Here is a 14,432-nt window from a genome sequence, read left to right on the forward strand (position 1 = left end):
TCACAATGTAAGGTAGAAATTTACCACTGTGAGTGAGATACCAGTGTTGCGAGTTAGGTTTGAGTTAGATAGATTTGTCCATGAGAGAAGAGTGAGAAAGATCAATGGGGCCATGAGAGTATAAAAAGATGCCTCAGACTGTGAAAGATGTAACAAAGTAAGTTAGGTTGAAAAAAAAATGTGTCAAATAAGTTCAGCCTTTTAAGTCTATATGAAATCTGCCTAACTGCTAATTGATCACCCTCAGAGGGGGAAAAACTCCTTCCCGATATAAAATGGCAATCGGACCAGTCCATCGACATGTACTAAGAGCTATTCTGATTAGGGAAGAGAATTCCACAACTTCACAGCTCTTACTGTAAAAAAACCTTTTTCGAATATTAAGATGGTACCTCCTTTCTCCTAATCGGAATGGATGCCTTTATGTCTGCTGGAAGCACCTAATGGTAAATAAAGCATTTGAGAGCTTGTTATATGATCACTTAGATTTTTATACTTAATTAACATATCCCCCCTTTAGCTCCTCTTCTCCAGTGTAAACAGACCTGACTTGGCCAGTCTTTCTTCATAACTGAGAGTTTCCACCTCTGGACCTTCACTAACTCAATAATATCCCATTTGAGTAATGGAGGCCAAAACTGCATGGTATATTCTAGATGGGCCCATATTGACACATCCTGGATAGAATTAATTTGGCTGCAGAGTTTTATGTCATCTGCAAACACTGCTAAGTTGGCCATTTTTGAACCCTTTCTAATTCTCTAATATCCAGTTTAAACATTGGAGACCAGCGCTACATGGCATATTCTAGATGGGGTGTGACTAGTGCTCTGTAAAGTGAAAGAAGGACCCCCTCCTCCCATTAATATATTACCTTTTAATACAGCTTAAAACCTTGTTTGCCCTTGCAGCTGCCCTGCACTAAAGTGTACACAAATGAACTGCCATACAAATGTCAATTGTACTTTGTTTGTCAGGGTGGCTGCAGGACCTAATCTGGCATTATTTTGAGTTAATGACAAATTATTTTCAGCCACTAAGGACAAATCTACAAAAAATGGAGTTAAAACAGTAATAACTGGAAAATGAGAAATTATTACCTATGAACTAGATTCATTTGTAATGGCAGAGATACTGAAACATTTTAATGTGTTACAGAAATGTAAAATGTTAGTCTGCCTTCCAAAGCCTATATAGCATGCAAGTGACAGATTCTGCTATCCCTTTTCCCATGGTAGTTAGTTGCAATGAATGTGCAGCCATAATATCAAGTTTGGTGGCGGTACAATGGCCCAAAAGAAAGCAACACCTGTGTAAACTGTGCCCCCAGGACAGTGTCACAGCTGAATGCTCAGTGCAGCAGCAATGGCGTAAGGAACACTGGACTTGTAAGTAACAGGGAGCTAAGTTTCATTTTAAACAATTAGGACAGCATCTGTATTGTCTTAGCACAATGCTGACATGTTCTGAAAATGAAAAATAGCTTACTGAGAAAAAACAGATTTTGTTAATTGTGTACTAAGAAATGTACTAAATTTTAAAAATGTAGTACTATCCTATTTTTTGACCCTTCAGTATCATTCACTATAGTAAGTGACCTTAAAGAACTATTACTTCCCTTGTTGATAGCATTAAAGGAGCTGCTAAATAATGTACCTTCACCAGTCTGGGTTGAAACCTTGCAAATCCCTGTGTCATCATCAGCATTATTTAAAAGATGGCATCTGGGAGCCAATGCATCATTTAATTAAATTATCCTGTAATGAAATCTTCTATAATGAGATTAATTTTAATTATTAATCAGGAGCTGACATGGGCACAAGACATTATACATAATAAATGAGGGCATTGTCTGCTCTGTAAGGAAGGACTTTACAGTACTCGGCTGCAACAATTCATTTTACGAAACCACACAGTTATTTTGTAGGAGATAATCAATGATGTCAAAAGTTAGATGGAATTAGCACTGCATTTCTAAGTGTTTACTAGTAAAGAGCTTTGTTCTAGAACTAATTTACCAGGGGAAAAACAACCAAATTACTGTTGACCAGCATATTTTTTCTGGTGCTTCGTTAATTGCATGGCCGAACCAGTCTCACAGTTTAGGGAAGCAGGAAATTATATTTTTATCATATATCCCCTTTTTAAGGTCAGGACCATATTGGGACATCACCAAATTGACTGTATATGTTGAAGATAGCACTGATCAAGACTACAGATGCAATATTTGATTTGCAGGGAATGCACCTGACTGTGAGCTCATTTGGTTTCAAGCTAATGCACGCTAGAGGATCTCTGAAATTGTATCATGATGTTCTAGTCACTTCTCTGCCACTATTTGCGGTACTGACTATAGCCAACAATGAATGTAGTGAGTGTGGCTCTACTCCAAAGAAAGCAACACTACATTAAAGTAACACCTCAGGCTCTGTAAAACAAGCTAGACCGAAGTATCAATGCCAGTATTACTTAAATTCTATGAAATTGGTTACATTAATTGGGCCAAGTCCCAGTTACTGCAGTGCATTGTTAAGGGCCTATCTTAACAATGATACAAGCAAGCCAGAAAAACAATGTGATCTCACAGATCACACAAAATTGCATGCATTTAAATAGTATATCCAAATGTGTTTATGCCAACAAATGCTTCTTTAAACTGTGGTTAATTGTGCTTTGCTGAATAAAGCACATAGTGCAAAGTACACGACACAGGGACCCCTTATATGAACTTAAGGAGGTCTTACTTCCAGGGCTCCTTTTGTCTGTTCCACCTGCACAAGCAACTGACATCTAGTGTACTACAGATTAACACCATTTTGGGTGCTATGACATCTCTAGACTGGAAATGAAGGAATTAACTCACACAATGATATTGTAAGGAAATCTAAAAGAGAAATAAGGAATTCTTCTGGCATGGAGCAGTTATCATGACCAAAAAACAGAGCGGGCATAGATACAGGAATCGACAAAGTAGGTGAGGACAGGAAGGAGGTGAAACAGAGTGGCAAAAAGACAGGACTCAGGCAAGAGCAAGGTAGAACAAGTATTTAAAAAAGGCACAACCACCTCTGGTTGGCTGACCCTACATGACCAAAACAGCTGCTGGGGTGTGGTGGGATAGCCAGGTGAAAAAAGCAGAGTCATAAAACCTGCTGGCTATTTTCCTCACCCAGTAGTTAAAGCAGAACAGCCAGTAACTAGAAGGTTCCTGGCTCACTCAAATCCCAGCAAAGCCTTCCAAATTTTAGAAATATTCAACTTGAGTATTTTTTAATACCATGTGGCACCTGTAATAAGACTGGAATTCAGGGGAAAATTATGTGTTGCACAATTTCCCTATTAATATCCCGTGCTTATAAGACTACTTCTCTGGCCTCAGTGGGAGTGTCCGGTAGCAGCTTCTGCAATTGCAGAGTTTTGTGTCAAAATCAATTACAGTATCAGGTTACAAAACTTTGCAATAAAACCCAATACACATTGCACTGGTGCCATTTTGCCCATTAGCCTTTAAAATACTTGACTAGGATACAAAAGGTCCAAAAAGAATTTGAAAACAAATCTAAAATCAAACCATTATAGTAGAGAGAAATCATTATTAAATTTACTTACATAATACTGATTGTTTTATTAATCCCCTTGCACAGTTTACAGAATGCACACACTTCACAAAACATACAAAATAGACATCTAACCCAGACATTCAGACTTTACTCAGTTTTAATCATTATCGTGGCACAGAGCTTGTCCTAAATAAGGAGATATGATCATGCTGTAATTGGCTGATGACATTTAAAATTATCTCATCAACATAACTATATCCTACTGGAGTTTTTCCACACAAGGTAAATATTAGTACTGAACTACATTTGCAATCAGGTAAACAAAACCCCCTGTAGCTTCTCCAAGCCATGAGGATCACATATTAATGGCTGTCTTAGCCCTTCCCCACAACTCTAGCTTGTGCTTTTACAGGGAGGGATCAACAGAAGACTTCTATAGAGGTGGAAAGAATCAGGTTTCAAGTTGTATGTTAAGGGGAACAAAATCATCTTAAGGTGGCCATACACGTGGCGATCCGACGATGTTTCGTACGACCATCGGTCGCACGAAACATCGTAAGATCCGCCACACACCATTCAGGGCTGAATCGGCAGGTAAGGAGGTAGAAACAATAGGATTTCTACTTCGTTCTGCCGATTCAGCTCTGAAGGGAGAATTTTGGTCAGGCGCCTTCTATGGCGCCCGATCAAAATTTTCAAACTTGTCCGATCGGCGAGTCGTCCGATATCGGCAGCTTCCTGCGATATCGGTCGACTCGCCGACATGCCATACACGCACCGATTATCGTACGAAACGAGGTTTCATACGATAATATCGGTGCGTGTATGGCCACCTTTAGTTTTGGTTCATCTGACAAAAAAATCCACCCTGCCAAATGATTGACTCTTGTCTAAATAATTTATAATCTTGCCTTTCTGAACAGGTTCAGCAGGAAACAGCACCACTCTTTGGGGTTTGGTTGTGGTACACGTAAGCTGACATGCTCAGTTACCATTCTCTCTCAAGGCTCAGAGGGCCAAAGGGAACAGCTGGATCTACTCCTCAGTTTCCTAATGTTTCAGGAAGGTGGTTCATATTTTGCAATCAACAAGTGCTGGCACTGCTATAGCCAGAGGTTGCATTTCAGACCAAAAGATTACCAGCATAAAGTATGGGCTTCTGGCATAAATGTTTCAATATCAGAAACTTGCCAGATTGATTTAAATGTTGTATTTTGCCATACTGTTATATAATCAGGATATGAGGAGTTATTTTAAATTTTAAATATTTACATACCATTTAAATAATTCCACTTTTTCAATTTAAAAAGAAATAAAAGCGAGATTCCTGGGGCCCTGTTTACTAACTGTCATATTATTTTCCCATATTTTTTGTTTTTTTTTGTGGTAAGGTGGAATTTTTTGTGTGTAAAAGAAACATTAATTTTTTGCTTCAAAATCATAAAAAAAGACAAAATGTAAATATGCCATCTAAAAGCTGTTAAGGTCATAGAAGTCAATGTAAGCTATCCTAGGCATATTGTAATAATCTTTAATTCGGGGTTTTCTAGTTTTTTCAAGTTTTTTTTCACTTGGAGAATCAGAATATTCTTATAAAAACGTAAAAAAAACCACAAAAGTGTGTGGGTTTTTTTCATTTTGCATTTTAATTCATTTCTGCTTTTTCAATTTGTATCTTTTTATGAATGAGTAGACATTTGTTGTTTTAGTGGAAATTAGTTTATTTGTGGTTTCAAAAAACTGTAAAACCAATAAAAATCTGAATGTTGATGAATCTGCCTCCATGTTTCTCTCACTTCAAAGTATCACTCAGTGCCACTTCTGCTAGTATCCACAAAGCTGAAACACTGGGTAACCAAAAAGATGGCAAGCAGCAACTCTTTGGTTACATTCTTGCTTGGACGTATACTTTTAAGTCATGCTAATATTCCTTGAGGTTTACACCTCGATGTAGAGTTTCTCCAGCATTCTATCATTAGTGCCATTAGGTATGTACTTCAAATCCATATCAATATAGGACTGGTGCTTTGGTTTATTTCTCTAGTGTGCAGACAGTTCCCCCTCTAAGTATGCACTTTAAAAATAGACATTTTTTTCAACTGATATTGTTAACCCATTGTATGTCCATTCTCTGTCTTCAGAATGAACTCTGTTGCTCTTTGTGCTTTGTTCTCTTCCTCTCAGCTTGGATTGATAACCTGATCAAGGCATTTCTGTGGTGATATGATACCACTTCTTAACAATTGACTACACATTGTTTAAAGGTAGATTTGTTGTCAAATCACGTGAACAACAAAAGCAATAAGAATTCAGATATTATATGTATTATATATTTATAAATTTTCAAGGCAATGCTGTTTGCATGTATTTAATTAAGTAGGTCATAGCAAATGATTGCATTTTACAATCAGATCAGTTAACACTTTTTTTTCTAATTTAAGATCCTTGCCTTTACTGGTTCAGGTTTATTTTTTTGTCTACTATTAAGCAAATTGTAATATTGCTTAGTTTTGATACCAATAAATAGTTTGATTTTTGTATAAAGGCTTTAGTAAGGACTGCTCTCAGTGCCTATGTATAAAAAAAGCTTTAAAGTACCCAGCAGACTGTACTGCCCAGGCCCTGATCTGTGAAGTTGGGGTGCAGTCGTAGGGTGCATGGTAGCACATGACCAACCTGCAAACCTGAGTGGAACCCTCAAAAGTCTTTTGTAAACAGTAGATTCCATCCTTGCACAGTGGAGTCTAGTGATTATTTTGTTTTCAGTGTTTTAGCATTTTACTCTTCACAATGATCAGCTGCAAGTGTTTCCTCAGCTGACCTGGTCATGATTGCTAAGTACATCAGTGGTTTATTTTTCAAGATATCTCCAATTATTGTGTTTACTCTGCCCTGTGTTCCTGTGCAATAGATCACATAAAATTCAGCCCTCTTTTTACTGTCCAAATTCCTTGCTTGCTTTCCGCAGACTCTCATGTGGATTTTAATATGGATTTCAACCCACAAACTCAAGAAGCAGCCACAAAAGAAAAAATAACTAAATAGAACGCTACACAATTACAGTGAAAAAGTCTATAAGCACATAAGTCCTTCGTATTTGCTTCTTTATCATCATTGATTGATTTTGTGCACAGCAAAGATGAAGAGAAAATGCCTTTAGAGTGCATTATAATTTTATTGTGTGTGTGTATATATATATATATATATATATATATATATATTTACATTCATACATGTTGCCTTAGCGTACAGAAATCTATAAAGGTTTAAGAGAAAAGTCAACTCACTAGACTTGCTGCTCAAGTGACCACACCCCTTCAATGCATTGTCCTCATGTTAATCCTGAGTGAAAGAAGTATATTCTAAAGAGGAGGGCAGGTTTTAAGGCGCAGGTATTTTTTTTAGGCAGTGTTAACTGTTAATGTCCTTCAGAGTGTAATCTTTTGTCAGTAAGGCCCCTGATCATATTTTTATCTGAAACATTTGTTTGTTAAATTATTCAAGACCTTTGTTTGTTCTAAATTAATTTAAAGCACTGCATAACTTGCTTATGCTTTATAAATAAATGATGATGTCTAGAATCTACCTTTCTCTTAAAAGGGTCCTGTCTCCCTAAGAATTCAAAATTCTCTTCTATTGGGTTAGTCAAGCATAATAAACTTCACATACACTATATAAATTATTTTAGACAGGCCCCCTTTAATGCTACATAAGTAGTTGAGTGCTGATTCCAAGGTTTGCAAGTTGAATTCAAGTACGAATGTACAGCCAGCACGGGGCCTCTTACCTGTTGATGAGTACCCACTGTGAACAGTGGAAGCTACAGCAGGACTTTTTAATCTTTATTTGAAGATGTTTGCAAGTTGAAGTTCTGTTTAAATAGGATAGTATTTTCCTATTTCTTTGACATCTGAATAATATCAAATAGGGAAATATTGTGAACAATTTTTCCTCTTTGTGAATAATTTTCGCTTATAGTTAATATGTTTTATATATTTTTTATATAAATATTATTCCATTTTTGTATTTTATATAGAGCTTAATGACTTTTATTTATTAGTCTTGTTAAAGCCTTGATATACTTTTCTATTGTGCTTGGGAATAGCAGCCTTTTTGGTGTTTCCCTCATTTAAGCTGAGAGAAAGGCAATAGTTAAACCGCATGACAAAATAATTGGGAAACTATTGCATTTTTTACCTGTTTTACCAGTAACATAATACAGCTATGTATAATAAATAACATAATCTTAAAATATGGTAAGTTTAAGGGTGAGTTTAAAAAAAAAAAAAACTTTTAATTTTGTGGTCTATATTATTTACATTTTTCATTTCTTGCTCAATAAAAATAAAGCAGCAAAGAAATATGAAGCCACATTTTACAGTTAAAAATCTAATAACATCAAGCAGAAATTTCAATAAGTTCTTGGAAGGATATTATGATGGAATGCATACAATGGACTTGTCAAGTGCAATGTTTATATTTACTTTTTTGTAAGCATAGAGTTCAAATGTGAATGAAAAGGACCTTCAAAGGCCAGGGCATTGCATATTACAACTTCCATGTGTTGCAATGTTTGCCGATATATATTGTAAACATATAAAGTAGACCACTGTAAATTCAATTTGTCTTGTAATTTTACAGTAATCATATTTTTTTCAACATCACATACCTGTAGTACTCACTTTCTTTAATTTAACTGTATTTATATTCAAATAACCAAATATACTTGATTGAAAACTGTTTTCATATTCATCATCAGGGCTACTATCAGAAACTTAGTTATTTATATGGGGCCCCCCATGAACACAAGTATACGGTACCAAATTTTGGCCAAGCCCCTTGTTTGTGCAATATAAGAAGCTAATGTTACTCTATAAAAAGCAGTTCATATCAAGAGTTCCATTGATTAATGTGTTAATAAGTCATTCATTTTATAGGGGGTCAGTGAAGTTTGCCCTAAGTTTAACCCCTTCCTATCTACCTGCCCCTGCTCTGTGCTGTCATTGCTTGATATAGAAGTTATGTAAGTTTTTGCATAAGTTACTTAAATTGTGTAAGTTTAGGGGCCCAAAGATATTGCTGTGAGGCCCAATAACTAGTCAGTAGTAGTTTATAAAAATAATGTGCTAATAGGTCAGTATTTTAATTGGGGGGGGGGGTCAGTGGAGTATATATGTAAGTTATGTACGTTTCTTTGAAAATAACAAAAATAATCTACGTTTTTGCATAAGTTACATGTAAATTGCATAAGCACAGCGGCCCAATGGTATTTCTTTAGAGCAATCATTAATGTGTCAATAAATCAGTCAGTTCATTGGGGGCAGTGGAATTTACTTTAAGTTTTTTCATTGGTGATCAGTGGAGTATGTCCCTGCAAAGCTTCTATGCATTGTTTTTCACTTGATACACAAGTTACAGAGTTTTTAAGCAGTTTTTTTGGAAGTTAAGTAAATTGCGTATGTTTTGGCTTAACTTTATGTGTAACTTGATTTGCGTAACTTTCGCAATACAACCGGACCCCCTTAAAAAAGTTTGTTTGCCTGGCACAATTGTACCCCCTCTCCACCCCCCCCCCCCCCCGATGGCAGCCATGTCTGATATCACTTGAAAGGGGTTTTGCATTTTTAAATCAACTTTTCTAAAACAATTTGCTATTGATCTTCATTTTTTATGAGTGGTTTTTTAATCATTTAGCTTTTTATTTGGCAGATGACTAGCAAAAGATCTTCAAGAAAAACACAGCAAGTTGATTTGACTCTACTGCAGATATACCATGACCTGGATAAATGAGAACCTTCACAGATATTTAGCTTTTGTTCAGCAACTCTCCAGTTAAGAATTGCATAAGCTATTGAAGTAAATAGCTGACTTTTTTTACTTGCAACAATTTTATGTGCAACTTTTTTTCTTACTCCAAATGCATTAAAGTCAATGGGCGTTTTTTCTTACTCCGAATGCATTAAAGTCAATAGGTCTTCTTTTTGCAGCAACTTTTTTGTCTCGGCAACAACATTTTGGAGAATTTTCCGCAAAACAATTAGCCGATGGGGAATTAGCCGATGGCCGAATCTCCCTATGAATCCATGCCTAGTGAAAACATTTGCTCATCACTAGTAATTGGAAATCTGTGGGCCTGTTGAGCAGGGATAAATTTTAAATCACACATTTTATTCAGTCAGGTTTTTTTTTTTTCCACAATAAATAGGTGACCAAATTGGCCTTCAACTTCTTGGTCAAAAAAAAAAAAAAATTAATTTTTGGAATTTTGTTTTAAACTAGAATATTTAAAAAAAAATACTTGAAACTGAAATGCAACTTTCTGATTTGTGGGCTTTTTAAGAAAACACAAAAATTTAGATGACACCTCTTTGTGTAATACAGTCAAATAAAGAGAGCATAAAGATGAAGGGGGTTATTTAGGTGGGAATAGTAGTAGGAAAAAAACGCATCTGGACAAAAAACATGAATTTATAATGGAATAGTTCTTGAAATAGCAATAGAAAAATGTTTATTTGCAGATTATTTCCCAAAATTTTGAAACATGAATCAGTACTTAAGTGCACTCCACTATTTAAATCCTTATATAGTAAGCAACTGATTAAGCTGCACCATTAAGAAGCTTTAGTGGCTCTACTAGAGCACCAAGGGACACTTTTTAACTAACTAAATGATACACGATTTAGGGGGCCTGCTTATTTGCAGACAGTGCTTGATCTAAGGGGCATGCTGCAGGTCTGTGTGCACCAAAGTGATGGCACTCACAAGGATTTGCACAACCAAATATTAAACAACATAATAAGGTTTATTAGATTCAACATTTTGGTTTTCCCCCCAAAAGCAAAGTTCAGCTCTTGAGCTTAGTGCTAGTGATGAGAGATTTTTTTTGGCAGGCATGGATTAGCAGAGAATTTCCACATTTCGCCATTGGCTAATTGTTTCACGAAACTTCAGCGAAAATTAGCTGCGAAAACATTTGTCGTGTGACAAAAAAAGTTGCGGGCGTGGCAAATTAGGCGCAGTTGCATCAAATTGGCAAGGTTGCGTCAAATTAGGCATGGTCACTTCAAAATGTGTGTGATCATGTCAAAAAAAGTTGCACGACAAACGCTCTTTGTGAATTTTTCACCGTGTCGCTAATTTTCACAAATCATAATGAGACAGATTTGCTCATCACTACTTACTGCCAGTGCAGTGGATAAACTAGCCAAAATGATTGCTATCACACAGATTTGCACAACTAAGTATTAAACAAAATAATTTGACTAATAAGAGTTTTGTTACATTCAGTGTTTTGGTTGGGGAGCCTTAATACATGGATGTGCAAATCCTTTTGAGTGCTGTCACTTTCAAGGCCTTGAGAAAGGTCCCAATGGGGACCGAAACATTATGTTCATGCTACTTTAAATACACTTTTTCATTTTTTCACAAGAAATCCCGGTATTGCTGGTCTTTTTTGTACTATATATATTTGTATATAAGTGTATATCCACTTCATAAAATCTATTGTTATATATTTTCAAGGTATATTGTTTTCTTTCCATGTTTTATTCTTGTGTGTCTTGATTAAGTCCATTCAATTCCTAGGAGACCTGTCTCCATTTTGACAGCCCAGGTATACTATTTCTAGGGGTATCTAGGAAACTTCAAATCAAGCTAACTTCTATAAACTTATCCTTTAGCAAAAATATGCTGCAGTATATAGCACACTTTCCCCAAATGGTGCATGAAGTTTTATAGCTTTATTGTTCATATTGTTTCTTTGCAATGTCTGGGAGGGGAAAACAACAGAAACTGAGTCTGTTTTTAATAAAATTAGAGTAGACTAGCCAGTTAAGTCAAGGTTACAGGTACAGTATCAATACCTTTTTTACAATGAGACAGCAGTATGTAAGGAAAAAGGAAAATTGCAGGCACTTTGCTTTAGAAACAAGTTTGGTTATTTAAAGCAGCTGTAAGAGCTGTTTTCAGGATCTGATATTTTATATGACTAGGAAGAAGATATGAGTAGGTAAATTAGTAAAGACATCTTTCTTATGCTTTATTGAAGCATTATTGATGTGTAAAATACTTAGCAGATGTGTATTTTTTTGTAGTTGGTGATTATGTATGAGTCCCGAAGGATTATTTAGAATGCAGTTACTGTATTATGTCCACCCAGGCTGATTTTTTTTCTATGCTAAAGGTTCAAACCCTATACGCATTGGGGATGTTTTCTTGGAGATCGGTAGTTTTTGAGTTTGAAGTGCTAAGATGTAAACTAGAGCTTCTTTTAAACTTGATCCTACTTTGTGGTTCTTAAGAGAATTTTGTAAAAACAAGGTATTTAATCCATAGTGCTTTTCAGTTGATCTTTTTTTTATATTAAACTCTTAATTATCTGTAAGCCTGAGCGACAAGCTACAGTTAGGATAAAGAAGGGCAGATTCAAGAAAGGCACTATCAGTAATAAATAATTATTAGCTTTTTATAATGAGAAGAATGAAAACTTGACACCAAGCTAAGAACAGCTTCTCTAAATTAAGAACACACGCGGCCCTCCAAGAAACCATTGTTAAAGGAACAGTATACGATTTTTCAGGGCTAGGTTTAGTTTGTCTTTAGTTTCCTAAGAATTTTTATTATAAAATATAGCAATGTACACAGGGTGCTTTATTATTCTGCCTATTTTTGCTTACTTACTGTATATAAACTGGAGCAGTTAGGATTAGCTCGGAGAACCTCACCTCACCAAAACTCTAGTAAAAATGCCCTGCATATGTGAAATTGGTAGAAGAAATTGTGAATTATGCTCAAATTTATCAGTAATTGAATGTTGCATTTAGCACACAGCCAGAATAACAATACTATATATAGTTTGTGTATAATTTTTCGCATAGCCATAAAGGCCATTAGAAATACTCTTACTTATCATTTATGTCTCATTTATTTTGTCTATTTTCGAACCAAACAATTTCTTTTAAAATTGATTTAATGTACTAATCATTAGAATGGTTACACTTTGTGTTTACATCCCTTTGCCATAAAACTGAATTTCTCCCATTCCATAGAGCTCTGTAGGATGAAGTTAAGACTGCTCCAATATGCTTTATTTTAATGTGTGACATGTTTATTGAACTTAGCAAACCTTGAGGATTTTTAAGCATGTGATAGACCAGGGTCTAAGCTTTTGTACAACTCTAGAAGAAAATGTACTCTTCTCAAATGAAGTGTTCCTTTGACAGGCAAGAACAGACTGTATCTGCAGGTGACTGTAGGGTTGATGGGAGCTTTTAATAAATTCACAGGGATAAAATTAATCTAGGCAAAGTCTGTCTCACTAACCCTTCCAATAACCAGATCAGGTCCTTCCCGTCCCGCTTTAAGTGAATCAATAGCTTTAAATACTTGAAAACTTACATTCATGTAGACCTCAAATAATTGTCTCTTAACTGAAAATAATGAACTTTGTAGTGGAGCATAACTTACATTTTCATACATATTAAGGACTTACTGGGGGAAATTCAAGAAAGGGGAGATAGACCTTTTTTGAGTAAATGTTGTGGTAAAACTGGTGTAAAACACTTTATCCATTTTCCATATCCATATTTTCTCCAGAAATCTGCCTAAATTCCGACTCAATTGCTACTTTTCAGATTTTGGTAAAAGAAAGACAGTTTACAGACACTTTTGTGAATTTTAACATTTAACATTTTAATGATATTTTTGCCAACATTTTCAAAATGGAGTAAAGGTAAGATCTGCTCACTTGACGAGGTTGCCAAGCGAGTGGATCTTTTCCCAATATTCCCACCTATGGGTGGGCGTTATTGGGCTAATTTGGTCATTCGGCCTTGGGGCCAAATGATCGAATTAGAATGGTGGGTATAGGCACACGTTGGTTTGGGAACCGCTTCAACAAGTCGATGTGGTCTCCAATCGGCAAAAAATCAGACCTGCCCAATCTAAAGGACTGATATTTGCAGCTAGAATTGGTCCGTGTATGGCCACCTTAAACTCTTCTATTTTGCTTTGTTTCATTCAGTCTTTATTTCACACTTCTGGTAGGGGCACCATTGGGGGTTATTAGCAGATTAATGGGGATTAGCAACCTATTGTCAGGGGACAAGTTTCTGTCTAACCCTAGAACAGTGCTGTCCAACTTCTGTGGCACCGAGGGCCGGAATTTTTCTGACCTACGTGGTGGAGGGCCGATAATGGAAGCCAGTTTTGACCACTACCCTTTTTGAAACCGCACCCACTTGAAACCACACTCATGTTATCACATGACCATACCCATATTAATGGTTGTAGTACAGCAAAAACCTGCCATACTCTGCCTGCCCTACCCTGCCTGTGTGCCATACTCTGCCCGCCCTACCCTGCCTTTGTGTGTGCCATACTCTGCCTTCCATACCCTGCCTGTGTGTGCCATACTCTGCCTGCCCTACCCTGCCTGCGTGCCATACTTTCACTGTGTGTGCCATTCTTGGCTGGTTTGTGGCATACTTGGCCTGTGTGTGCCATACTCTGCCTGCCCTACCCTGCCTGTGTGTGCCATACTCTGCCTGCCCTACCCTGCCTGTGTGTGCCATACTCTGCCTTCCCTACCCTGCCTGTGTGTGCCATACTCTGCTTGCCCTATGCTGCCTGTGTGTATGGCACACACAGGCAGCCTACAGTGACACAATGCTGGCACTGCTCATACAGTCTGCACAATAACTAACTATATATTAAAAAACTTTTTAATTGCAGTACCACCTCAGTATATGTTCTTTTTGTAGTATGCAGGGATTATTTGTGGGTTTTTACTGCTCCTGAGGTGTGAACAGGGGAACAATGGGGGTGATTACAGCCTGAGCCTGAGGTGTGAACACTGCAGGGGGTGAACAATGC

General features: G+C 36.6%; 1 protein-coding gene across 13 annotated transcripts in view; it reads left to right on the plus strand.

The window, feature by feature from the left end:
• eya4 (EYA transcriptional coactivator and phosphatase 4) overlaps positions 1 to 14,432 on the plus strand; it is a 171,958-nt gene that overhangs the window by 54,832 nt on the left and 102,694 nt on the right. The window lies entirely within an intron of this gene.

The sequence above is a fragment of the Xenopus tropicalis genome, chromosome 5 (assembly GCF_000004195.4).
Source record: "Xenopus tropicalis strain Nigerian chromosome 5, UCB_Xtro_10.0, whole genome shotgun sequence".
Classification (NCBI taxonomy): Eukaryota; Metazoa; Chordata; class Amphibia; order Anura; family Pipidae; genus Xenopus; species Xenopus tropicalis.